This window comes from Triturus cristatus, chromosome 4_2, assembly GCF_964204655.1.
Source record: "Triturus cristatus chromosome 4_2, aTriCri1.1, whole genome shotgun sequence".
Taxonomy (NCBI): Eukaryota; Metazoa; Chordata; class Amphibia; order Caudata; family Salamandridae; genus Triturus; species Triturus cristatus.
The window spans coordinates 161536820-161563668 of record NC_140586.1 but is presented as its reverse complement, the minus strand read 5'-3'; positions in this window follow the sequence as shown (position 1 = coordinate 161563668).

Genomic DNA, 26849 nt, shown 5'->3' with positions numbered 1-26849 from the left:
GCCCGACCAGAGCCTTGACTTCCAGACTTCTCCGACCCTGATCCACATCCACAGCAAAGCTGAGATCCGTGGAGGCGACGAGCGACGTGGGACCGGCTACCTGGGAAAAGTGGCTAGTAACTTAAAGCGCAGCTTCTGAGGCACCCTCGAAGTTGTGCACCGGGGATTGAGAAGCCCCAACCCCAAGCACCATTTGCACCGAAGATCAGCCCCCCACACTCCACGAGTCCTGCGTGGGGCCCTTCTGCATTTTCCTGCTTGCCACGTCTGTCCGGTTGCTTGCCCGCTGGTTAGTGGCCTTTGTGACGACGCACCCTGAAATCTTCTGTGCTGGTTTGGCTCCTCCAGACTGGCTCCCGCTTCTCTGCAAAGAAGAAGCACCCCAGACCTTCCTGGTCTGCACCAGAAGCAAGTCCTCCGTTCTTCGTGGGTTCCGCTTGCCAAGGCTTGGTGAGTCCTAGTCCAACTTCGACGCCGCCGACAGCAAGAGCCTTCGTGGGACAGCTCGCCTCCTGGTCCTGGTCGTCCTCGACGCTTCCTGGTCCTCCTGGCTGCAGCGACAAGCTTCACCTTCACCTGCAATCTTCACGACATCGCCTGGTTCCTTCCTGGTTCCACGTGGTCACTGGCTAGTGACCTTGACTCTGTCCCTTCTGCTTGCAGGTCTCCTCTCTTCTTGATCCCAGCCTTGGGATCCACCGGACACTCTTCACTGACTGCCTGTCAGCATCTTTCTTCAGGCATCCATAGGAGTCGACGACGAAAACCGCCGCATCTTCACCCCTATGCACCCGCAGCCTGTGGGCTAGGTAACTTGGGTACTCCGGTGCTCATCAGGATAGTGACTATCCTAGTGTCTAGTTTTCCAGTCTCAACTTCCTAGCTACTCCGGAAGTGTCCTAAATCTATCGTTTTCTAAACTGTACTATTGCTGGTGACTTTTACGCATTACGCGTGAGTGTTTCCACTCTGCACACGAATCCCGTGGGCCTCCCACTTCCTAACTAACGCTAGTGTAGTGTAGCCCCAGCGATTCCCTAGGCCTAGGCCTATTCTATTTCCGTGACAGTGGTCCTTATACCACTTACTTAGTATATGGTTTGCGTGGCCCCTAGGGCCTAACTGTATTACTTACCTGTGTGACTTAATGTATGCTTAAATAAGACTGTGTTGTACTTACCTCTAATCTCATAAAGAGTGCTGAGGGTTTGACTAGAATAAATACACTTTATTTTATATATATATCTGTTGTGGTGTCCTTTCATTTGGTATTCAAGGGATTATATATGGTATCACAGCTGGCTTCACATGCCATTCAGAGTTTAGCCTAAGACTGCTCTTGTCCATGCTACCACTAGGATAGCTGGTCTATAAGGTTGACTTTACAACCAATCACCATAAGGGTATTTGGACTGATATAAGGTGTACACTAGAACTAGTGACATCATACATCAGGCCAACTTCTCACAACATCCACTTGGAAAAATTGTCAATGACAACAATTAAAAATCTCTTCTCCCTGCCTAAACACTCATACAGACCAGAAAAATCATTAGAAACTTTCTCCCACGGTCCCATAGGAGCTTCCTGAACTGAAAAAGGCTCAGTAGATAATTTCCAATGTTTGTCAGATTTGACACATACAGAGCAATTATTCACAAACCTTTCAACACAAGCATCCATGCACGGCCACCAATAGTGAACTTTGAGCAATTTTTTAGTACCAGACACTCCAGGATGCCCAGAATGAGCTAATTGGATACGTTTATTCCTGACACCAGCCGGTGGCACAAACAAATCCTGCCTCAATAAAATGCCATTTTCAATGCTAAGTTCATTGGCAACCTGAGCAAAGCTTCGGAGAGGAATTTCTAAACTTTTGCAAGGCGGCCACCCATTGGTAACAAAATGCTTGATCTTGGACAAAATGGTATCAACAGCTACAAAGTCGTTCCATTCTTTTTCAGAAATAGCAGAATTACACGAATCAACGGCATCTACCAAAGCCACAACACATTCATGCTGGTCAATGATCTCATTCTCACATTCCTCCACAGGTGGAAGTCTAGATAAACAGTCCGCAGTGAACTTTTTACCTCCATGAATGTGTTGAATTTCAAAATTAAACTCTTGCAATCTAGCGATAAGCCTTACAAGCCTGGATGAGGCTTTACCACTTCTGACACCATCCCTCATGTAAACAAGAGGCTTGTGATCAGTAACAAGAACAAAAGGTCGCCCCCACAAGACATTTTTTGTTTTTCTACTGCCCATACACAGGTCAAAGCCTCTTTTTCGATGGTACTATAATACCTCTCTGCCCCTCGAATCCCTCTTGAAATGAACGAAATGACTCTTTCTTTGCCATCCACCATCTGTGTAAACACAGCACCTAGTCCGATAGCACTGGCATCAACAGTAACATAAGATCTTCCTTGAGGATCAAAAGTATTGAGACCAGGTGCTTTAGCTATCAGTTTTTTGACATTATCAAAGGCTTCATCATGGATATCTGTCCAAGTAAATTGAGACCCCTTTTTTAAAAGATGCCTGAGAGGCTCAACAAGAGCATTACCCTTAACAAATCTGGAATAATACTTGCCCAACCCCAGAAAAGAACGCAAGGAATCTTTATCTTGAGGTCTGCTAGCTTTCTCCAAAGTATTAAGGAGATCATCAGGAGTGATCCTGTGACCCAAATAATTAATCTCATCTACAAGAAATTTACACTTGTCCTTACTCACGGTCATCCCCTTGCCTTCTAAAAAATTTTAACAGATTGTCAAGAATCTTGTTGTGTTGCTCACAAGTTTCAGCAAAAATTAAAATGTCATCCTGAAATGACTGCACACCACTCAAACCTTGAAACAAACTCTCAAATAATTTTTAAAAAACACTGGCCGCCGAGGCCAGTCCAAACGGCATCCTCAAAAACCTGTAAAGACCAAATGGAGTGATGAATGCTGTAAGATCTTTTGAAAACTCATCAAGAAGCACTTGGTGATATGCTGATTTAAGATCGATTATGGAGAAAAAATTTGCACCATTAACAGCTGCCAACATTTCTTGAATTCTGGGCAAAGGGTAAGTGTCTACTACAATATTTTTATTCAAAGACCTAAGGTCCACACACAATCTCAAATCTTGATTTTTCTTAAGAGCAATAACTATAGCAGAAACCCACTCAGAACTATCGGTGGATTCAATGATACCCTCAGAACACAAAGTATCTAAGTGAGATTTTAACTTTTGCCGTATGCCTAGGGGAACCATGTTTACTTTATGTTGTATTGGCACAGCTCCTTTTTTTTTAGTTTGATTTTGTGTGTATAACCTTTTACTTGGCCAACTTCATCTTTAAAAATATCACTGTGTTTCTTCAGGATCATCTCCAAAGATTTATCAACAGAAACACTATTGACTGCTAAATCTCTTAATTGGATAGGACGATCTGAGCCTGGACATAAAATAACACCCAACTTGCCCAAATCATACCATCCCACTATGTTTTTTCCATCAATAGCCACATACATTTTGGTAAGCACTTTGCATCCTTCAAATTCTAACGTATCTTCAAAGAAGCCCAGCATACAAATTTCAAAATTACCAAACGCCTTGGGGTTAACATCAGTTTCTTTGAGTTTGACATCCATCCAATTATCTTTAAAAAAAAATATCAGACAGGATGGTAATGGGCGAACCTGAATCTGCCATGGCTTCAAAAGCCACATTGCCAACTAGTACAGTACCTAAAGGCGCCTTAAAAGGAATGGTAAGATTGTTCACAGAATCATCGAGCAAATCATCATAAACAGTAAGGAGTACATTTTGCAAATCATGCTCAACACTAGAAATATTATTAAAACTAGAGTTTGAAATTTTCTTTGGTGCTTTGCACACCGATGAAAAATGACCAACTTTGCCACATTTGATGCATTTTCTTTTTAAAGCAGGACAGTCAGAACAATTTGCCAAGTGTGTAACAACTTACCTTATTATCTCTGGTAGTTTTGACATTTCCCTTATTGAAAGATTGTATGGCACAGACAGGAGAAGAGGAAGCAGCATTTCTAGATTCTTCAGCAGTGATGACTTTCGTGGAAATAATGGACCTTTCAATTCTTTTAGCTAAATCCAACACTTCACCTAACGTAAGATTGCGACAGGCAAGGAGTCTTTCTTGTACTTTTTTTGGACTCACAGTTAAACACAAATTGATCTCTAATGCAGAAATTGACATTTGCTCCATACTCACAGTTGGCAGCCAAAACTCTTAGTGCGGCAACATATTCTTCGATGGTTTCATCAGGAAGTTGCTTCCTTTTGTGAAAAGAATGTCTTTCAATCAAAACATTAGGTTCATCCTCAAATTGTTTCTCTAGTCTTGCTACAGCTTCCTTATAAACATTCCATCCATCTCCTCCACTACTGGGTGGCGCTATAAGAATAAGATTCTTGAATATTTCTACTGCTGCAGTGCCAAAAAAAAAAAAAACTGCTTTCAACCTTCCAGGTGAAAATTTAGTGCCATCAATGGCTATTATATAGTTTTCAAATGATTCAAACCATTTTTTCCGTGTCAATTTTGGTTTGCCTGGAATCTGCAAAAAAATTGTAGGCTGATTGCAAATTTGAGAAGCTGCCATATTCAAATGAAAAGTAAGAATGTGAGAATTACATTATTAAAAACACTATATAGTAAATAAAATCTTTATCAGAATGAAGTGTGCATATCACTTTAAATATTGCAAATAAAAGCTGTATCAGAATAAAGTGTGCATATCACTGTAGAAGAAACATAGAAAACTCAAATGTGTAAGAGGTAAACAATAAATTATACAGGACATGCACAAGTAATTCTAAAAAGTGTGTATATCACTGTTGTAGATATCAAAAATGTACTTATCAAACATGTACCTCAATATGGTACAATTTCAATGGAGCAACAAAATCCCAAACCTTGTTGAAAGTGTGCGAATCATTGACTCCGCTCAAAGTGTGCAAATCACTGAATCCGCAAAACAGGTTTAAAATACTCCACAACTGAAGCGATGCACAGGAATTGACAATAAATTGAACCAATCAGGAAGAAGCCGCAGTAAGCCTTGCCGTAACTGAGCAATTTGTTTCAATATGCGAAGCTGGACAGAGAAAATCCATGAAACCAATATGGCCGCCACGTTACGTAAAACGTGCAAAACGTCCTTCCAAGATGGCCGCCAATGACGTGAGTTGCGTTGAAGCACGTCTAACAAATGAGAGAGGTAACTTGGCAACAATCGTCAGGCAGGCAGAAGGATGTCACGAGGACCACTCGCGTGAAGAGCTCTAAGCGCGTTGCAAGACCCAAGCGCGAGCAATGTCACGAGCGAGCAACGGTTCCAACAAGCAGCCAAAAAACTTCTAAGTACAGTACCTTGACTTGAGACGAAGAAGTAGCCGCAAAAGGAGGGTAGAATCACGAAGAATACCTCGAAGAATCAATCCAAATGTAGTTAAAAAGGTAACTTCAGAGATTCCATGTAAAAAAATAAAAGCACAGTGGGTTGGCACAGAATATTAAAAACTAATCGTCGCCATTGTAATGAAGCGAGGGAATCGAGGTTTATATAAAAATATTCTTCTTTATTTTAAGTGCCATGTAAGGACCCACTGGTGCAAGAGCCAAGGCATCCAGCTCAGCCAAGCTCCAACCGCTTCTCAGCATTTCAAACCCAAGCTCCTGCATCAGTGAATTCCCTATTACACATACATGTTCCAAATGACATAAACAATAGGGTAATGACATGCGAAACTCTAAACTCTTTAATGAAGATAAAGAAAAGACACATTACCACACTCGTCTGTACTCCCTACTTGAAATACCCTGCTATCTAGTTTATCAATGATCTGAAAGAATCTGCCTCAAATCATTTACAAAAAGGATTTCCAAAAACAATGTACTCTTGAACAACTAAATATCTATTTTGGTGGCAAAGAATGTTAAAATAATTGCTGCATTAATCATCAATTGCCTCCTCAGTGTGCTCTCAATCCGCCTACCTAACGGTTTCTTGAAAACCACTGATAAATCTCCAAATTTCTTTGAATAAGCAAAAAAACAATTTCTTACCCGGCAACTGAGGTTTATGAACAGACTGGATGGGGCAGACCTAGCAAACAATGTACTTATTTGAAGCCTTCCTAATTAAGTAAGGTGAATTACTCTTTCTGCCAGAAAACTGAAACCTCCCAATGTGACTAGACGTTAAAAGATTCCTCCTTTGACTAGACTATAAAGAATCCATCATAACTAATACCAAAGCTAAGATTGTGGACCCCAAAGGTAACTGTCTTGGTACTTTAAGTCAATTACTGCAACACGCGAAACATTAACTAACAAATGAACTAACTATCGCTGTCTCCCATGATGTTCTTAGGGAACAGTGAAAAGGTGACAATAGGGAGGAACAATATATTTTTGGACATAATAAAAAATTCTGCAATCTAGTGGGGGCTTGCAACTCCCTTCTCACCTCTGCAAGATTACAAAAAGTAATCTAGAAAATGTGGACTTCGCAAATTCTTAAAAATGAAAGCCTCAATAACTTGTCTTGGGTGTATTTCCCAAACAAACATAACTGGAATTCTGCAAAAAGCCGCTATTCAGGGCCAGCTGGTCCCTGAGGTTTACGAACGTCTTACTTAATGTAGTCTAAAATAAATCACAAAACAAAATTGCAATGAAGATCAAAATTCATATGAGTTTCAAACCTTATCCTATGATTTATGACCACAATATGGAGAATTTGCGCCAAATGCCTCCCCTAGTCTGGCACAAAATGGATTTTAGATATTCATAGGACTTTTGGAACCCTCCGGAGGCTATACAAGTTAAGACTTCTTCCCATTAATACATGCTTGCACTGACAAGATGAAAAAGAGGATTTACAGGACCTGATAATTATTTTATTTTATTTTAGGAAATTTGTTGAGCGCACAAATACCCGAGGGTGTCTCGGCGCTGAGTGTCCACTATGCTAATCCATGAGTAGTTATTGTTTAAACAGCCAGGTCTTTATCTGTTTACGGAAAGAAAGAAGGGAGGTACAGGTTTTGATGTGGCTTGGAAGACTGTTCCATAGTTTGATAGTGGTCACTATAAAGGACCTGTCTCCCCAGGAGACCTTCTTAGTCCTGGGAACCTGCATAAAACCGGCAGTAGAAGATCGGAGGGATCTGACAGGATTATAGGGGCAGAGTGCGTCCTTTAAAAAGGCAGGGCCTTGAGAGTGAATTGCCTTATACGCAATGCAAAGTGCTTTAAATTTGGTTCTTTTCTTCACTGGCAACCAATGAAGCTGTTCAATAGTGCCAGAGATGGAAGTATACTTAGGGGTAGCCGTGATCAATCTGGCCGCAGCATTCTGCACCAACTGTAGCTTTTTTTAAACTCCTTCCTGAGCATTGACCAGAAGCGCATTACAATAGTCTATGCGAGATATAACTAATGCACTGACCAAGGTTCTGGCCATGCTCATAGGAAAATAGGGTAGGAGTTTTTTGATCATTCTCATGGTGTAAAATGAGGATGATACTACCGCATTAACATGGTGCATAAGAGTGAGTTTAGTATCCAGTAAAACTCCCAAATTTCTTGCCTTAGTCACTGGGGAAGGGGGTGGTCCCAGAGCGGCCGGCCACCAAGTAGGTGACCAAGCTGGGGAGAGATTGCCAAACACCATCACCTCCGTTTTGTCGGAGTTAAGCTTCAAGCAATTTGTGGACATCCAATCACTTATTGCTAACATTCCCTGATTAAAATTGGACCCCACTTCATCTCCATTTTTATTAATGGCTACAACAATCTGGGTGTCATCAGCGTAGGATGTCACCGCCAGGTGATGGATTTTTATGATCCTCGCCAAGTCCGACACATAGATGTTAAATAGTGTCGGACTTAGCGAGGATCCCTGGGGGACACCACAGGGGAGAGTAAAAGGAGGTGACTTGAAATTGCCAAAGGCGACTGATTGTACTCGATCAGTGAGAAAAGAGGAAATAAGATCTTTAGCACCACTTGTAATCCCTGCCGCTGTGACACGGTCGATCAAGATAGAGTGATCGACCGTGTCAAAAGCTGCCGACAGGTCCAACAGAATGAGCACTGCTGATCCTCCACCATCAAGTGTCATCCTGATTTCATCAGTAGCCTTAATAAGCGCGGTTTCAGTTCCGTGTCCCTTTCGGAAACCAAATTGTGAATTATCTAGACAGTTGTTCTGGTTTATGAAATCTGAGATTTGGATGTTCATAATCTTTTCCACAATTTTGGCGGGAAGAGGAAGGCAGGCTATAGGGCGATAATTAGCGACTATAGAAGGGTCTAAGGAACTCTTCTTGATAAGAGGTTTGATAGTCGCTTTCTTCCAGATGGAAGGAAAGATTTTGGACGAAAACATGGCATTAAAAATTTCTGTGAGTTTTGGGCCTATGATATCTGGAACATTTTTGAGAATGGAAGGGGGACATGGGTCTTCCGGTGAGCCACAGTTTGTGGTAGAAATAAGATGAGATACCAGTTCCAACGGAACCTGAGTAAATTCCTGAAAGGAACGAAGGGGGGCTGGTGAGGCGGGTTGGAGCGTGCCCGGGAAAGGGGCTTATGATCATTAGGAGTGGAAGACGGGTGTCCAGTACTGGTTGTGTGAGCCTTGAATTGGGTAAAGATATCAGTCACTTTCATTTGGAAGTGATTCGCCAAGGAGTCACAGAGCTCCTGCGTAGCTATGATGGGAGTGGTTACTGCTTGCCCAGAGAGACGTGTTACTACCTGAAACAGTTGTTTAGTAGAGTCATGTGCAAGATTGATTTGAGTGCTATAGAATTTACTTTTTTCCGAGATGATAAGTTGCTTGTAGGTAAACATCATGGCTTTGTAACAGGATTTTTGATCTGGGTCGTAATCTCGTCTCCATCTACGTTCCTGTCGTCTACATTTTTGCTTTTCCTGTCTAAGAGCGTCACTGTACCAGGGTGAAGATTTAGAAGCCCTGTTAGTAGATTGTTTCTTTAAGGGAACTGTCATATTGACAGTGTTTTGTATCCAGTTGGTATAATTGTTGGCTCCTAATTCAGGATCAATCACAGTAGGTGGCAGAGAAGTTAATAATGATGACTGAGAAGCGGGGATGTCAATGCTTTTCCATGCTCTAAATTGATTAGTGGGTGAGGGAGTTTTGGCCAGGGGGGGGGAGTAGATTTTAAAAGAAAATCAAAAAGAATGGCCGAGTGATCAGTCCAAGTGAGAGGGAGAACATTCTTCATCGTGAGTGATGTATCACTAGAGAAAAGACCGTCCAAAAGATGGCCCGCAGTATGTGTGGGACCGGTAACTAATTGAGGGAGTCCTATTGCATCCAATTCGGAAAGAAGGGCTGCGGTGTCAGGGTTATCCGGTAATTTGAGGTGAAAATTAAAATCGCCCAGAATGGTGTACTGGTTTTCACCTGCCAATGGTTCTAATAGAATGGGTAAATTGGCAAGAAAAGGACTGCGAGGTCCTGGAGGACGGTAAATAAGTGTGCCTTTAAAAGGGGGGGCATGAGGAATGGAAATTGTAAAAGAAATGGCTTCACAGCTTGTAATGGGGACGGCCTCAGTTCGCACTGTTAGATTGCTGCGATATATAATGGCTAGTCCACCACCTTTTTTAGGGTGTGGTATGTCCAATCTAATATTCGAGAATCCTTCGGGGGTTGCAATGACAAAGTCAGGTCCACAAGAGAGATCACCCCAAGTTTCTGTAATGAAGAGAAGATCGAGCTTACAGTCCTCAATGAAGTTAGAAATCTCATATTTGTGCATGGGCAGGGAACGTGCGTTTATTAGTGCTGCCACACAAGGTTTGGGCAATATCTTATTCCTGCCAGTGGTACTTGTTGGTAGACGACAAATTATTAGTGACAAAAGAGCAACTAGGACAAGTATAAGGAAGAAAGTACGGCTGATTGGCCAGTTCAAGGCGCTGGCAATGATGAGGTGAGATATTTAAAGAGTGAAGAAAATCAGAATCATACGTTAGCGTTATCTCTGGGCCAGTATTAATGAAACTGGCAGGGGGGGTGGCCCTAGGCCCGGTCCAGGCGCAGACGGGCGCAGACGGGCTTGCCTTAGGCGCGCCTTCGGCACGCTGACGGCGAGCCCGCTGCGCTCGTCCGCTGCGCGGACGGGAAGTGCACATTCATATATCGGAAGGGGAGGCGGGGGGGGGGCCTGATGCAGTGGGCGTCGCCTGTGGGCTGAGGAAATGGCGGCAAGTTTGTAGCCCGCAGCAGCGCTGAAATCGCTCTGCGCGGGGATGCCCTGTTCGTACTGAAGGTAAATAGGAGCTCTGGAAGGGTGAATAAGAAAGCTAACAAAGTATCACACAATTTTTAAAAGTTTTTTAAAAAACGAGTAAGTGCGAGCGTGCTCCCGGCTGTGCCTCAGGAGTTTCTAGTGTCCACTGAATGATCACGCTAGTAGTCAGCGCGTTAAGTATCATCGGCGGGGGGCGTGGCCTGATGCAGTGGGCGTCGCCTGTGGGCTGAGGAAATGGCGGCAAGTTTGTAGCCCGCAGCAGCGCTGAAATCGGCTGCGCGGGGATGCCCTGTTCGTACTGAAGGTAAATAGGAGCTCTGGGAGGGTGAATAAGAAAGCTAACAAATTATCACACAATTTTTTTAAGTTTTTAAAAAAACGAGTAAGTGCGAGCGTGCTCCCGGCTGTGCCTCAGGAGTTTCTAGTGTCCACTGGCACTACAAAATGCTCCAACTGTTTGGACAAAGGTGTCCAAAGCCACTGAAGAGATCATGCAAGTTGGCATCGCACTCAGTTTAGGAGCCTTCTCCATTCATAACTTACCTGACTTGGAAGAAGTGACTGCCCCCTCCTGTATTTACTTTTAACACTGGTTCTGAAGACTTTAGAAACCACTTGGAAAAAAGATCTCAGCTCACACCAGTTGGGTTTTGCTGTGTTACACAAGCAGCACTGACAATATAGTCTTAACCCACCATGACCCCAATAATCGAAAAAAAAACCGTGGGGCTCAACAGAGGCACACCTGCAGAAAGGCAAACGTATAAGAGCTCCATGTACCAGACTGACACCATCATTGATACGCCCAGGTTTATGATATGCCTTTGCCACAACTACTATTAAGCTGTGTATGTTTGTCTATCTGTCAGTCATCTGAAAATATGCCATTGCTTCCATTTCTCCCATAAACTGACCTATTTACTGGATGTTCGCGCAGCTCAATTACATGTAACACAAGAGTTTTTGTTTGTCCTTTTCTGTTTTTTTTATATTATATTATTTGCCACACTTTACCAACTTGAATGGGTATACCTAATCACAAGGGTGTGCGCCTGACTCTCACATCACAAAGGTGTAATTAGTGTTGATCTGTATTGTGGACGACCGTCTGTTAATACATTTCATACAATCTCGCATCATTTTGTACATATGCACATTAATGGTGCACGCGGCTACAACATGACGAGAACGCCCCCTAATAGCACCTTTTTTAAAAGTTTATTTCCTTTAGCCATGCTCCATAGCATCCGGGATGCTGTGCAGCATGGCTAAAAATCATTGTGCAAAGCCAGTAGGTCCCAAAGGCGACACATATTGGTTTTTGCCAATGCTTGTTAACACGGGTCTCTCATTCTGCTTTGGCTGCACTGTGAGGAGCACACTAAACCAAGACAAGAACTATGTGTTCTGGCATAAAATAAAACTTCTCTGAACAAATGCGCACTTTGCAATTGCGAGGGAACTTTAGTTGGAAGCACAATGCAGCATGTAATGTATTGTATTGTAATTGCATTTATATAGCGCTTACTACCCCTGACGAGGTGTCAAATGGCTTTTTCGGCGAGAAGCACGCTACTCTGGAACCCATAAAGGATTAGTGTTGAATTAGAATAGTGAAAAATGAAAGTGATTTAAGTGGTGGATAGGTTAGTCAATTATTTGGATGGAGAAGGGTAGGGGGGATAGAAGAGGGAAAAAGGTTTGCATTTATATAGCACCCCTCATGGAGTGTTGAAGCGCTTTTTTGGCGAGTAGCACACTACTCCGGAACCCATAAAGGATTAGTGTTGAATTAGTATAGTGAAATATGAAAGTAATTTGAGTGTCTTGCACGGGTGCGTTTGGACACAGCCTTAACCCTCTCACACCTACGTCACTAGGGTCAGATTAACAAGACAGAGACAGAGAGAGAGAAAGTGAGAGAGATTTTGTTTGGGGACTTTTTAAAACAACAATCCAGTTATCATTCCTGGAATAGAGAGGTAAGGACTGGGTACATCTATAGCGTGAAAAAAAGAACAGATGCCTTTTTCAAGAACTTCTATTAATGATGGATTTAAATATGAAGTATAAAACTGCATCAAGGTAGATGTAAGGTGTTTTTTTCAATTTTCACAGCATATTTTGTTCTAAGAACTGTGTGTTACTTAAAGCGCAACCGTTTGGAATGCATACACTGTTTTGACAATTCTATGTGGGTTTGTTTCACGGTATGAACGTTGAAATAAGTTTTTGAGATGCAAGAGCAGACATGCACAGGATACGCCATGCCCTCATCTCTCAAACTTGAAAACCTCAGCCTGTCAGCACAACAGGCCAAGCCTCAAGAAAATGCGCCTCCGTCGTCACCAGGCAACGGCTGCTGTGAATGTTCCATCCGTTATTCCAATGGGAAATCTGCCCAGTTATGACACGGTTATCTAGTCTTTGGCAAAAGCAGCTGACGGAGTCATAATAACAAAAAAAAAGAGAAGGAAAAACGGAAACGTTTGAAAACTGAGTCAATGTGTCCTGCTTGGTTGGACACGTGCAGACGCGTGTCATGAGAACAGCAGGAAGTGATGTTGCGTCCATGAGTCAAGGGTTCCTTGGGTTCTGAGTATTCATAAAGCATGTGATGCAAGGGTACAGATTCATCAAATTTAGATGAGGATATTAGGCTGTCAAATTTAGGGCCTGGAGCAGGCCAGGCGAAAGAGGGTGAATGAAATACACAGTCAGCATGCGCAAAATGAAGTCACTCATTCAAGAAACACATTCAGAGGCAGCTCCTCCGTTGTAGCAGAGGAGCGTCGCCCCACTTAAATCCCCCCCAAAGCCCCAGAGATGAAATAAAATGGTAGGTCATTACCATTTTATTTTTCATCCCTGTCCCGAGCCAAGGGTCAGGACAGGGGTGGGGCCGTTGTTGACTGACATCAGCAGGGAGGAGGGTGGGCTGTCTAATGTACTGTTTAAAGTGTGCATGTCTTTTTGGCCAGCCGTCCTGCGATGGCCAGCCAAACATGCGCACATTAAACCTCTCAACTCAGCTGTCTTATGACAGCTGGTTTGAGAGTAAATGCAGGCCTTCAGTCTGCTGGGGAGCATCGAGTGAGGCTGCTCTCTCCAATCAGGGGTTACTCATGTGCTGCATGTAAGCAGCGCAAGGACTAGGCACGGAGTGCCAGCATCCGGTTCCAGTTCCCGCAAAAAAGAGGTCTGGAGCGAGGCCGTCACGTTGGGTACGTTTGATTTTTAAAGGGAAATGCACCTCTAAGGCCTTATGTAACAATTGGTCATTGTGGAAGAAGCATTTCAAAATTTATTAAATGGATGCTTGCCAGACTAGTAAAGTGCATTTAACGTTTTGCCCAGGACTTACGATTAGCACCCACAAGCACTTGGTTAAAGGATGTTTGCTTGTCTGCCAGAATTTGATGGAACTTAGGATGGCCACTTTGGAGGGGAATGGCTAAAGTTTCTGCTGCCTTTTTTATATTCTCACAATGAAACTGATGAGGGTAGGCCCTAATGCAAGCAAGGAAAATGGCTCCTGCCATCAACGGGGTTGTATAAACAGCCATATATAGGGTGCAGCAGGCCCCTCAGACTCAACGACCCCTGTACCACTGGACCTTCTGGACTGATGATAGCTACACCCCTGTGAGATTTATCATCCCACATCTAAGAGCCCCTGAGATGAAATATTGTCAGCCTCAGTCCCGTCATTGACATTCCAACATGGTCTTAGTTCAAGGAAGCAATGACGTCAAAGTCTGACGCAATATGGTCTTGAAAACTAATCAAGGTATGAGGCCTTATGATTATTTTTATATTAGTCATGTCTTTTTATGCAATGCCTTAAAATGAACCCACTACATTCCTTAGAGAGAAGTCACACAGAACAACTAGAGTCACACAAAACCAAATGGCCCCAATGACCAGTTACTACAATGAAAGCAATTTACAGATCCAGTGCTGCACCGGGAATAGGCTCACATAGGGATTCTGTCGGAATGCGCATCCATTAAGAATCAGGCTTATGCACCAAATGTGGACGAGGTGGCCCGTACAGATTAAACGGTGACAACCATAATGATGAACCCAGGAGGGACTCTCGAGTCAAGCCCAACTTGAGAAGCTAATTCAATTGGTGGGAAAACATGGTGGCATCTCCTCAGTAAAAGAAAAGATCTATTAAGGCTTGCATTACTCCTGCCCATGTTTTAATCACAATGCTGATCAGGCACCGGCTGGTCCTTAGTCTTTCCAGGGGGCACTGTGGTGCTTGTTCCTCCGCTGTCTACAGCACCGGTCAGGCAGGCATGGCTAGGAATCAAACCCCACTGCTGTTGGGCATTCATGGGACTTCATTCCTCCCTGGGAGGCTATACAACCTGTACAAGCATTCCCTCTGGTGATGTGTTGGATAGGTGCCTATATATTCTCTTTCCTGGTGTCAGAGACCCCACTGGGATGACTGGAGTGCTACAGCAACTATAAAAAGCAAGATACATGTGCTATTCTGATTGATCATGAACCCTTTGAAGGGTTGAGGAGGTAAGCGGGCTGGTGATCTATGCTGGACTAGAACTGTGAAAGTCAGAACCACAGAGAGAAGCAGACATGACAGGAGCGGCAGAGGGATGCTGGCATGGCAGGGCCGACAACAGAGCAGGATGTGTGTCCGAGATGCAGAAATCTCAATGTGTGGAAAGGCCGTCTCTGCAAGACCACAGAGGAACAAGAAGCTGCCTGTCTTTGAGCAGCCCAGAAGTGTCTCTCTCTCTCTCTCTTGGACTCTGATACTCCTGTTGTCCTGCAACTCCTGAGCACTTTTGCAAATGGCAGGATCTTACCCTGCTGAAGGCGTTGACTTTCCATTCGACCTGCTGGCAGCCCTCGCTGCATAGCCTTAGTCTTCTAGCGTGAAGGTGCAAAGATGCTTGACTGTTGCTGGAGCACCAGGCCTGGCCTGGCTCTTTCAGCACTCTTCATCACTACTTGGCACGGTCTAGTCTAGTGCTACCTAGGTTTGTTTGCTCCCTCAGTTATTTAGTTTTTTTTGGTGTTTCATACCGTGCCGGTTGTCACTGTCCAGCCACTTCAGACTGTTGAGAAAACCCAGTTTCAAGGAGGCAGAGAGAAAGGAGCAGAGAGGTAGGGGCAACAGAAGGTGGCACAGTGGTTAATTTGTAAATACATAAGTGCCACGGCTCTTGTCTAGAGACCACTGCAGCTTGCACCGCACTTTACCCCTGCCATGCTGCCAGTGAGAGTAACAACAAAACTACTAACCATCACACTCCTTACAGTGTGACAATTCAGACTATGCCAGGCCCCAAAAGCTGTAAGAATGGCTTGGGCAGCAGGTAATAGTAGTTTTTAATGTATATTGAATTATTAATTGACTGTTCTGGTGGTCATCTGAGACACCGGCACTTGTGATAATCTGCCACAAGGTGGCAGATTGTCACAAGTGCCGGTGTTGACAATTAAGTGCCGGTGCCAAGCACCGGAAACCACCGGCCCAAATTAAGCACTGAGGTGGCACATGACTACCTTTCAACTCAACGTCATGTGTGGGCGGTCATCCTCTGTGAGATGACCCTCACCCTTCAATCAATCACTCAATCGAAGCGCCTACCATAGAATTCAGTCAGATCAACTGCACTTCCCATCTGCTTCAACGAGCTTACCTTCCAAAACCACTCAATCGCTCTCTCCTCAGTGATTGAAAAGAACGAGAGGTGAGGGCAGCAGGGGAAGGAGCCAGCGAGGGGGGGGGGAGGAAAGAGAGAGAGAATAAAAAGGTAGAGTGACTTTAGAACAAATGAGAATAGAGTGGGGAGAGTGGTGGATGTTTGAAGTAAAGATTTGAGAAGCTGCACCCTTCCTGCTCCCACTCCACCTCTAATCGATACATCTACCTGCACAGAAAGAGATGGATAAATAGCTGAAGGAAGGAAAGGATAGCGAATTATGAGGCGTACCACATTGTTTCCAAAAGTGTCCAATGGCAATAAAAGCTTCCCTACAAGGACACATGAGGGAACGAGGCTTCACGTCCACAGCACAAACCCGTGTGGGCTTTATTTCTGAGATCAGGATGGCCAGACCCAAGAAGGCTGCCCTGAAGTAGTGCAAGATTTCAGTTTTAGTTGTTGATCTTGTGAGACTTTGCAGGCGGCCATCTTGGGGTCAGGTTTTCCCAATCTGCAAAAAAAGAAAAAGCTAGTAAGGCTGCTACATTAGGGCAGGCTTGCTGTTAAGTGAAGATGAATACATTACAAACGTCTTCGTTTCATTCTCTGCTGTGAAAAATAAAGAACTTCTTTTTGTTTAGAGTCCATTTGAGGCATTAAGACAAGAATGCAATAAAAAGTGTGGTAACTGAGACATAAAATAATCCTTCATGCATCGAAATGGTAGCACTTCATATAGCGCAGAAAGATACACCAGACACTAAGTAGCATATGAGAGATGTTTCCTCTTTTCAACGCACAGTATAATAATAATAATAATAATGTGATTTATAGAGCGCGAACAGCTACCTCACAGGGAGGTGTCCCGGCGCTAGAAGAGGGGAACGTACCACAGAGGTCCAGGGGCAGGAGAGGGAGACCTAGCGAGGCTGAGAGAAGAGCCAAGTCTTTAGCAACTTCTTAAAGCAGGGTTCAGATGGAGCCTGCTGGATTGCTTGAGGTAGGGAGTTCCATAGCACAGAGACATTTGCTGAAAAGGTGCGACCACCAAGGCGCGCCTTTTTTGCTCGTGGGACAGCCAGCAGGATACGGACATTAGACCGTAATGCACGGTGTTGGGTATACCTAGGAAGGCGTTTTTTTAGGTAGAATGGGCAGGAGCCATGCAGAGATCTGAACGCGAGTGTCAGGGCTTTGAATTTTATCCGGTTGGCGACAGGCAGCCAATGCAGGGTTCGAAGATGCGGAGAGACTGACTGTTTGAATGGAATTCGCAGTAGCAGCCTCGCAGCCGCATTTTGAACTACCTGCAGTCTATGGATTAAGAATTTAGGGAGGCCCAGGTAAAGACCATTGGCGTAGTCCAGCCGTGAAGTGACAGTTGCGTGGACTACCATTTTCCTGCAACTCTCGGGAAGGAGTTTAAGAAATTTACGGAGGTTTCTTAATTTACTTAGGCAGCCGCCGGCCACTTGTTGGACATGGGAAGAGAAAGACATCTTATCATCCCATCTCACTCCAAGATTTTTTGCCGAATGACTGGGCAAGGGTGAGGGACCCATTTCCACCGGCCACCATAGCTCTGGGGCTGGGACAGGGCCTTTACCGAAGAAGATGACTTCGGTTTTATTGGCGTTTAATTTTAGTTTGTTGGTATTCATCCAGTGTGCAATGTCCTGGAGACAGCCTTTGAAATTTGCAAAAGATTCCTGTGTCATTTCTGTGTAGGGAAATACCAGCTGGGTGTCATCGTATGTATTCTTTTTTAGAAGAGTAGTGCGAAGAAGGCACCTTAAGCTATCAAGCCATATCTAAAAAAATAACAGAACATCAGAATGGAAACACAATAATTTCATTGGTACACACAATGTACAATTCTTACACTTGAACACAGCTTAATGGAGGAAACAGTAGGACCAGAAGACAGGGTAAATAGCATATGCCATGCTGGCACAATGGGAATTCCACCACTGAGACACTGCATCCTAGGAACAGGCATGGGACACCTTAGCAATACATATTAATGGGCATTAAGAAAAAATATATGGAAGGGAAAGGCAGCCACCAGACGAGTGACGCTAAGTAGCCAGAGCAGAGACAGCAGCAGAAGACAGAAAGCAAAGACATCACTACAATGCATAGTATGGGAGAAAACGAAAGCAACTCGAGTCTGGGATTCATAAACACTGCCTACCAGGAAGAGGAAACTGAGAGCAGGCTCTCTTCTTCTTTGTGAAACATCAGTCTAGTCTTTGCTTGGTGATACAGGGGACAACTATATTGGTGCAGAACCCAATCCTGTGACCTTAAAACCTATGACAGTTGTTCCATGAGTTCTGGTGCAGACCTGGCAGTATTAACGTAGGACGGCCCCTGGCCTTAGAGGTCGCTTCCGCGACAACTGGCAGACAGGCTTTTAGGAAGCTGAGCTGCTGCCCTTTCGCAGCACCAAAGACGCAAATCATGCATGGTTGGAAGAAACCATCATCTGGGGGGTTGGTTGTGTTTCCACGCCAGTGATCTCATTTCCCTAGAGTCGCGCTTCAGCCATGAAGTTTCACTTTGCTTTTGGTGTAGAGTGATGTGTGAAGACTGGGGAAGAGTGGAAAGCTGGTGTTGGCTGAAGCCAGTCCTTGTTATTCCTAGTGAATGTGTGTTTTTCATCAATCAATTTAGTAAACTAAGTGACTCATCTTTGATCAATACACAGGGCAAAAAAGAATATGAATGAATCTCCATGAAGAAGAGCAATGTGCCAGACAAACGCAAAACTGCAATTCTGCTCCTGGACAATGTTGACACAGCAGACCCTGGAATGAAGGGGAAAAGAGACAGAGTGGGGCATGGAGGTAAGAGAGGGGCATGAACAAAAGATAAAGTAAGAAAGAAAAGGTTGAGGAGCGCCCACACCGTTCAAAACAATTAATGTTTCTTAATACCAATGTTTTTACATCGAGAATTTCACCATGGCAAAACAGCATGATACTGTGCATGTACGGGTGAGAATAGACATGAGAGAGCCTCTGACCGGAGCAGCGGTGAGAACCCACAGGAGAGTGACTGTCAATGTGCGGCTACTCATCGTATGGTTGTGGTGGTGGCGGTAAGCTGCTTCTCTGCAGGGGCAACTGAGATTATTGACTGCTGGGTATTCTGCAGTCAAGGCGCACTGGAGCTCAACAGTGGAGGTGGATCATGCCATGGTAGATGGTCCCTCCTCACCATCGACAGTGAAGACGGGCCGAGAACCAGAAGATGGTCTGCCCTCCTCGTCACTGCAGCTGGGCAGTGCAACAAGCATGAAATGCAACAGACCAGTTTCGGGGAACACTGGCAATCAAAGATACTGGTGAGTTTGATAGCAACTTTGATGCCATTCCTATCCTACATGAAGCAATCCCCACAGATTATAAAATTATTCTTCAGAACCATTCAAAGAAGGATGGCGGAGGCCAAAACACTTAGGGCCTCCTTTATGAAAAGTGACGCATCACTGCGTGAAAACAGTGATGCGTCACTTTTCACTGCGCCCTCCCTGCGACTCCAATGATGCGTCATAATTACAGTAGGACGCATCATGTCGCAAGGAGTCACAGATACGTCAGTATTTCTGACGTATCTGTAGGCGCAAAAGTGACGCATTGCTGGAGTGTGTCACAAAAGTGACGCAACTCCAGCAATGTGTCCTTTCACATGGGGCAAGCCCCATGTGAAAGGGCCTGCGTTAGTCTTACGCCTGCTGTGAGGCAGGCGTAAGATATTGACGCATTTGCACCCTAGAAGTGGCGCAGTGAAATCTCGTGGATTTCACTGCGTCACTTCTACGATGCTTCCTTACGTGGGAACGCCCACCCTGCATACATTATACCTGACGCAGGTATAATGTAGCACAGGGGTTTACAAAGTGACCCATCTAGGTAGATGCGTCACTTTGTAAATATGGCGCATCATGGCGCATGTTTTACGCCACTGGTGCGTCACAAAAAGTGACGCACCAGTGGCGCAAAAGTGACGCAGGGCCTCATAAATGAGCCCCTTAATGTTTGGCTTCTTGGCAGGCAAAACTGAATCCCATCTTGCTTGGTGCAACTCTACCCCCTTTCCTTACTCCTAGTATACAGACCTCCACCTCCCACCTCCTCCTCCTCCTGGAAGCTGCAACAAGCTCAATTAGTTTGAACCACCAGAGATTACCTCTTCTCTCTCACAGATGCCTAGTTTGACAGATCTGACACGGCGAGGACTCTATAATTTATAGCCAACCTGGAATCATTGGAGTTTCATCAACATTTAATTGCACCCAAAGGGTCTACCAGGTAAACACTTGATGCTATCTTTGAAACTCAGGGATTGGTGAACTCTCAGAGTAATATCCTTTTGGCTGGAGTGACCATCATGCTATCCCTTTTAGTGTCAAACTTCAGACTCAGCACAACTCCTTTCGGGATGTCATCTGCACACCAACTCTGTACCGGTGAGAACCTATTCATGATAGCCACCATACACTCATTTGCACCTCGAGACAGGCTTTCACCTACAAAACCACATACGCAAGAAAATAAATGCTCTTATTACAAGAATCTCATTTCGCCTGCCTCGTTAACAGAGGAGTTTATCTAACACCAAAGTGGAAGCAAGTACCAGAGATGTCTTTATATTCATTATAAAATATCACAACAAATCTCTGCAACGAGCACAGAAAAGGTTCCACACAGGAAATCGCCAGAGGACTAACACCACATATTGTATTAAGTAATGACAAAAAGTGCAAAACACTGCGACAATGCTGGATGATACCCAAGTCTCTAGGCAGTTGCTAATTGGCCGATGTCTCCCAAAACACCACCGAGGACTCTTACATCATATCAATGAACCAATACAAATGCTGATTGATTCATCAGTCACACATGGATTTGGATTAATCGTTATAGCCGATACCATCAGATTGCATTTAAATAGGGTAGTGCACCGATGGATGATAATTAACTTTTTGTGCGATATTACTAGCATTTTGTTGTCATCTACTTACTAAGGAGGTAACGTAAATTGATGGTACACCAATGCTTGTATAAGGAGCCCAGTTAAACCTGTGAAAGGTAGTCTCTAGTTACTTCGAAAGTTCAGTAACTGACTCTCTCAAAAGAAGAAGATCTGTCCACATCATTCCTCACTCATCAAGGAGCATCTAGATCGAGGGAACCCTTCATTATGATTTAAGACTTACGGGATCCTATTGTATTATCATTGCTCTGAAATGGTTGCCCCCTCCATGTAGCTTAGCGACACAGAGTTCTACCTGCAGCAAACCAATTTTCAATAAGTCCTTAAAACTGGAGCTGTCCTTGTTGAACTGAAAGGCTCAAATACTAAGCCTCTGCTCGTGGGATAACAGATCACCGGAAAATTTGTGTTTCTGGGAAATCTATTGAAGTGGAATATTTTCACGAGCAATCTTATTGCAATGTGTTGGACAATCTTCTGATCAACTTCCAAAACTGTTTGCTACTTTGTCAGGGACTAGAATCAATCGATCGTCACCACCAGGGAGGATCTTCAATCCCAGTTATATGATACCAGGACGTTACATATATATGCTTTATTTAACACAAAGCGTCATGCCACACACTTCCATCCCCTTTCACAAATGGGCGTAGAGGACAAGGCAACAGGTACAACTACTTGTTCCCACTTCACCATGACCAAATTATTTCTCTCGCTCAAGATCTCTCTACCCCTTGAGCTGTCCTTGTGGTGTCCCCAAGGATCCATGAGTTCCCTCCTATTCTATCTTTTCTAGTTCTAGTCTTTTAGCCTTATCCGCTGTAACCAGACAGGTGACTTCCTGATTTTCAGACAGCTATGACACACACACCCCAATACCACATCCTTTCGCAGTCAGCAACTTATTGACCAGGAGCCACCTAAAGTTAAACATCAGCAAAGAAGAAGTCCAGACCTGTGCATTGGTCTTCATTTCAAAGTGGTCCCTACTGACCCACCGACATGGAAACTCTGTCTCCTCCATCGAAGTCTACAAAGAAACCTCAGAGTCTTTTTGGATACCAAAGTCACCTGGACCCCACAAGCGTATTAATTTGTAAACTACTCCTTCCATTTCCTGAGATAGATATTGCCTTTCCCAAGACAGCTTTGTCCTTGTTCTCTGGAGTCTTGACCGTGCCAGTAGTATCCTTCTTTGCACCCCATTACACTCTTGCCGAAAGCCTCCTGCTACTTCGGCGGGGGCATAATGCCTGCTTCACAAGCAGTTTCACTGGCTGCCAGTAGCTCGATGAATCTCGTTTAAGGCTCTATGCATTGCACATTACGCTCTCCGTGAAATGGCACCAAGACACCTTCATAGAAAGCTACTCTGCTCCAGGCTCTTCAGAGCTTCCATTCCAAGACCCAGCTAAGGACAGGAGGCTCTATTTATTTGCTACACACTACTAGGCGCTTACTGACAGCATACACGCGAAACATCGAGGCCCACGTGGCATTTTGCAGCGGTAAAATGTTGTTGTTCCCTGCCAGCTTCGAAACAATGCTGAGCTTCTTCCTTGCTTGCTACCATTAACACCAGCTGGATCATAGAGGGGGAATTCCACTAAAAGTAACCACAATGCATCACTGTGGGATTTATGGCCTCACGTGCCTTCCCATGGAATACATGTTTCTGCCACTCCAATGCACATTGCTGTAGTGGCAGTCTGCTGCGGCACACACACAGAGCATATCTGACCGTCATACATGATGTTCTACTTTTCCATATGGGACTCCTGCAATCAACCATCTCTTCTTCCATGTGCAGCTCCATATCAATCGCACCCTCTCTTTTGAACCAATGTGTCATTCACCCGCAATGCCAAGTTTTGCACAACGCAATCAAAGGACACGTCTGGCCATCAAACAATAGCTGATGCCCATCGCATAGCTCATGCACCCCTTCTACTAAAGTCAGATCTGGGATGCAAATAATGTTGCCTGTGTTAACATCAAGCGGCAGGTGAATGCTACACAAATGCCAGTGACGGTAATGCTGGGCAGTATCAAACCGAGGCACTCCCTGCTGCACTGACTCTGAGTCAGAAAGATTTGCTAACTCTGAGGAAATGAAAAAGCAGCTCTCGTTTTGCAATCCACCTGCAGCTACTGGCTCCAGTTGGCCTCTATACAATGTCATGTAAACATTCCAGGTGTCTGGTGATAAATGTTGAAGATTTTGCCCCAGGAGTTGAGGAGAGGACTACTCATGCCTGCTGGCCTGCACCTTGGATTACAGATGTTGATGAAGACCAAGGAAGCCCTTCGGCGTAAGTCGATTCGAGTTTGCCATGTGACAACTCGTTAAAACAAAATCATATCAGATGCTGCGGGGAGGAGCCTAACAGTACAGCAGAGATCAGACATGTACATATATGGATTTATGTCACTATAGTACACCTTCAGCTGGAGGACAATAGAGAGATAAACTTCAATTAATGGTTGGGAAAACACTCAAGATGCGGTTTCACAGATTTGCATTAGAGAATTGCATGTCATTACACGGAATTGCAATCCTATCACTTTTACATACTTGCAGTTTTTAAAACCAGCAAGATTAAGTGATATGCCCAGAATCTCTCAGTTTCCTGTCAAGCGCCAAAGCTAGGATTAGAATCCGGGCCCTGAAGGTCCTGAAGTCCATCATTTAGCCATTAGACGCCCTCAAAGCCTGCGCTTGTTGGGCTTACGAGGTGCCCCCATGAGACCGGAAGAATCATTTTTAGGTAAGCTCTACCAACAAGGACAGGCCACACAGTGACCAGTCCTTTGTAATGGATCCGGGGTATTCCTTTACAAAATACCATAATATTATGTACTTTGCTAGGAAGCAAATGCTTTATCAGGCAAGCTCAGTACCACTCCCATCCTAAGAAAAATGCCATTATTACAGAGACCCAAGGCCCAGATTGTAACTCAGTGGGATATGAGAGCACCATAGATACACCCACTCCTCTGAACAGTGGGTAAGTTGGAGGCGGGGGAAGTAAGCGTTTGTGGGCGGTATGAAGTTAGGAACCTTAGGGTAGCCCCTTAAGAAAACATGACAGAAATGTTATTCACCCTATGTGGTGTAAAGTTATTCTCTGCCTCATAACTATCCCCACATACCCTGACGTTGTTCCATAACTGGCTTCCAAACTAATAGCCTCCTTCCTAACCATGGAAGAGGTCTTCCAGATCAAGTGCATTTCCGGCAGGTAAAATGCGCCCTGTGCTTAGTGGGGTGACCAAGGAGTGCATCTTATACGGCTTACCACAGAGGTTCATGCAACACACGGTTCATAAGTAAGAGAGACAAACAGTACTGAGTGCAGAGTGTGATGTATCTCTTCCCACACTCAGCTCAGGGATGGTCAGAGCTTGATGGAGAGGTAAATCGATGGTGTTGCAATCTCATCAGTAGATAAAGGCCAGTTCTGCTCATTGCTAGGTCTGAGCGATTATAATTTAACGTTTGTAAATAACTTTTTGAACATATTCAACTTTGCACAAGTCGGTGAATAAGTAGTGATGAATTATCTTCGATAGCCAACTGTGAAGATGCAGGGGTGAGACAAAAGTATTTTGCTACACCCCACATCTTCAGATTTTTAGAGTCCACGACCAGTTAGTTTTTTTTCATATTGATACCAGTTCATTTGGGATGGGGAGTAATCTTAAAAGTCAGGTGAGGAAGACGTGATGAAAATATTTACTTCGATGACTCCAAAGGATCAGAACTGCAGTCGTCCGCAAGAGAACAGAACTGTAAACTTTCTGCTGTGCTAAGGAATATTTCGGAATAAGAAATTGGGGAATTATGGTCCAAGTGAGAACCCGTCATAAACTAATTGTGCACATTGATGCAGATACAGCAGGAAAACCACAAGCAATTCGCTACATTGAAGGGTGGATCAGAAAAATGCACCATTTCAATTACACTGTGGGGTCACATCTTGGACACAAATCTAGCATCAAATAACCTATCCTCTAAGATCCCAACGGTGAGAAGACGGTGTAGTCTTTCAAGGTGCTGCACCCTTCAGAAGGGCCACCTCAGAGTTTGAAGTACAGCAGACCTTTCCAATATCCTGCATTAGCCGCTGAGCTGGTGGATGAAAGTGTTCTTAAGAGCTCCTCATAAAAGATTCTAACTTGAGTTGTTTCATAGCAACCAGATGTCGGTGTTAACGCTGTAGGTGGTATCGACACTCAAAAGCCAAACTTTTGTTTTCTTTTTCAGTATAATCAATTTTTATTGATTTTCTTATACAAAATAACAGAGTGAAACGGGTGTGAGACACACACAGTGTATCAATCACCATGCAGTGACGGTAGAAAGATTAAAAGGAAACAGCAGCCACATTTCGTCGTTAGGGCATGCACATGTCATAAGTAGACCGCCACTTTGTCCCAGATCTTCTCATGTTTGTAAGGGCAGCCTCGTGCTCGATATATCGGCTCCTCCGCTTTGCGCAATGATCCATCTCCATCCTTCGTTCGGCCAATGGAGGGGGCCAGTTGGACTTCCAGTGTTTTGCTATGCCCCGTTTGCAAGCCGTTTATGAATTCTCAGTTGTAATGTAGTGGCAGATGCCAGAACCTGGACATGCTGTTATAAATGCCTTCGGTCTTATGGCCATCTTTCGTCCTATGCACCCTGAACTAAGCAAGGTGTTCTACATAGGATTGTTGCTCTGACTGGAAACCCATAAAGGGCTTCCGGTACTGGGTGGATGTGATGAACGAGTAGTAATGATCCAGAGCAACTAGTAGTTTAACTGAAGGATGACACACTAAGACTAGACTCTTGGAAAGGGGATTAAGAAAGGGAAAGCTAAGACCTGCCCTGGCACGCGCAATACGTATCAAAGAGGATAGCTATTGAGACATGATGTACCTGAAATTCCACATCCATTATGGTGTGTTAGGGGCAGATCACCTCTTTAGGAGACCTTGTTGACCATGTAACATTACTACCTGCGGGGAACATGAACATAACAATATAACTCGTTCATGGGAGGCCAAAGAAAGAAGAATTAGTGAGCACTCTTGGTGTCTAGGCATTGGCATTGACAAAGAACAAACCATTCAAATGGCTGCCTGTACTAACATTGGCGAGGTCTTAACGTCCACTGTTGAGTGTTGACCCCTTTAAAAGGGCAGGAAAATCACTGGCCAAAATTGTCGAAGATGCCACTGGCCTCTGCCACACATTACCACTCTGTGTGGAATGTGAAGACAATGCTAGCACCAAATACTGTTCACAATGCATTCTGGGTACATTGGCAGTAACGTAAAGCAGAGAAAGGTGGTGCCTATGTTTATTTCTCCCTGGAGAGATGCAGACGGGTGCTCAGAGAATGATCTGTTCTAGGCTATCAGGGGGTTGAAAGCAATATGTGCAGTTACATTTAGCTCGGGTCCGTGATTGTAGGTTAAGCGATTAAAAGCCTTTGGCTGAGGGTGTTACCCAAAGGCAATGCCCTGGCGAGGGCACAGTGATGTTGAATTGTGTGCTGAAAAAGTTTTCATGCTGGTGGGCTGCTGTTCCAAGAGATTTAAGGTCGAGTTTCCTAAGGAAGTGAACAATAACTCTGTTCTAAGTAACCCAAAGGCATCAAAACATACCAGGAAGGACACCCCCACAAACAAATAGTCTTGACAATGGAGTTCAATTCATCTCACGGGTGATGAAGGCATTCTTGCAAGGGTCCTCAAAAACTGCAGACCAGGTTTGTTAAACCTTTATTCTAAAGGGAAGGTCTAGAGAATAAACTACCTTATGGAAAAAGA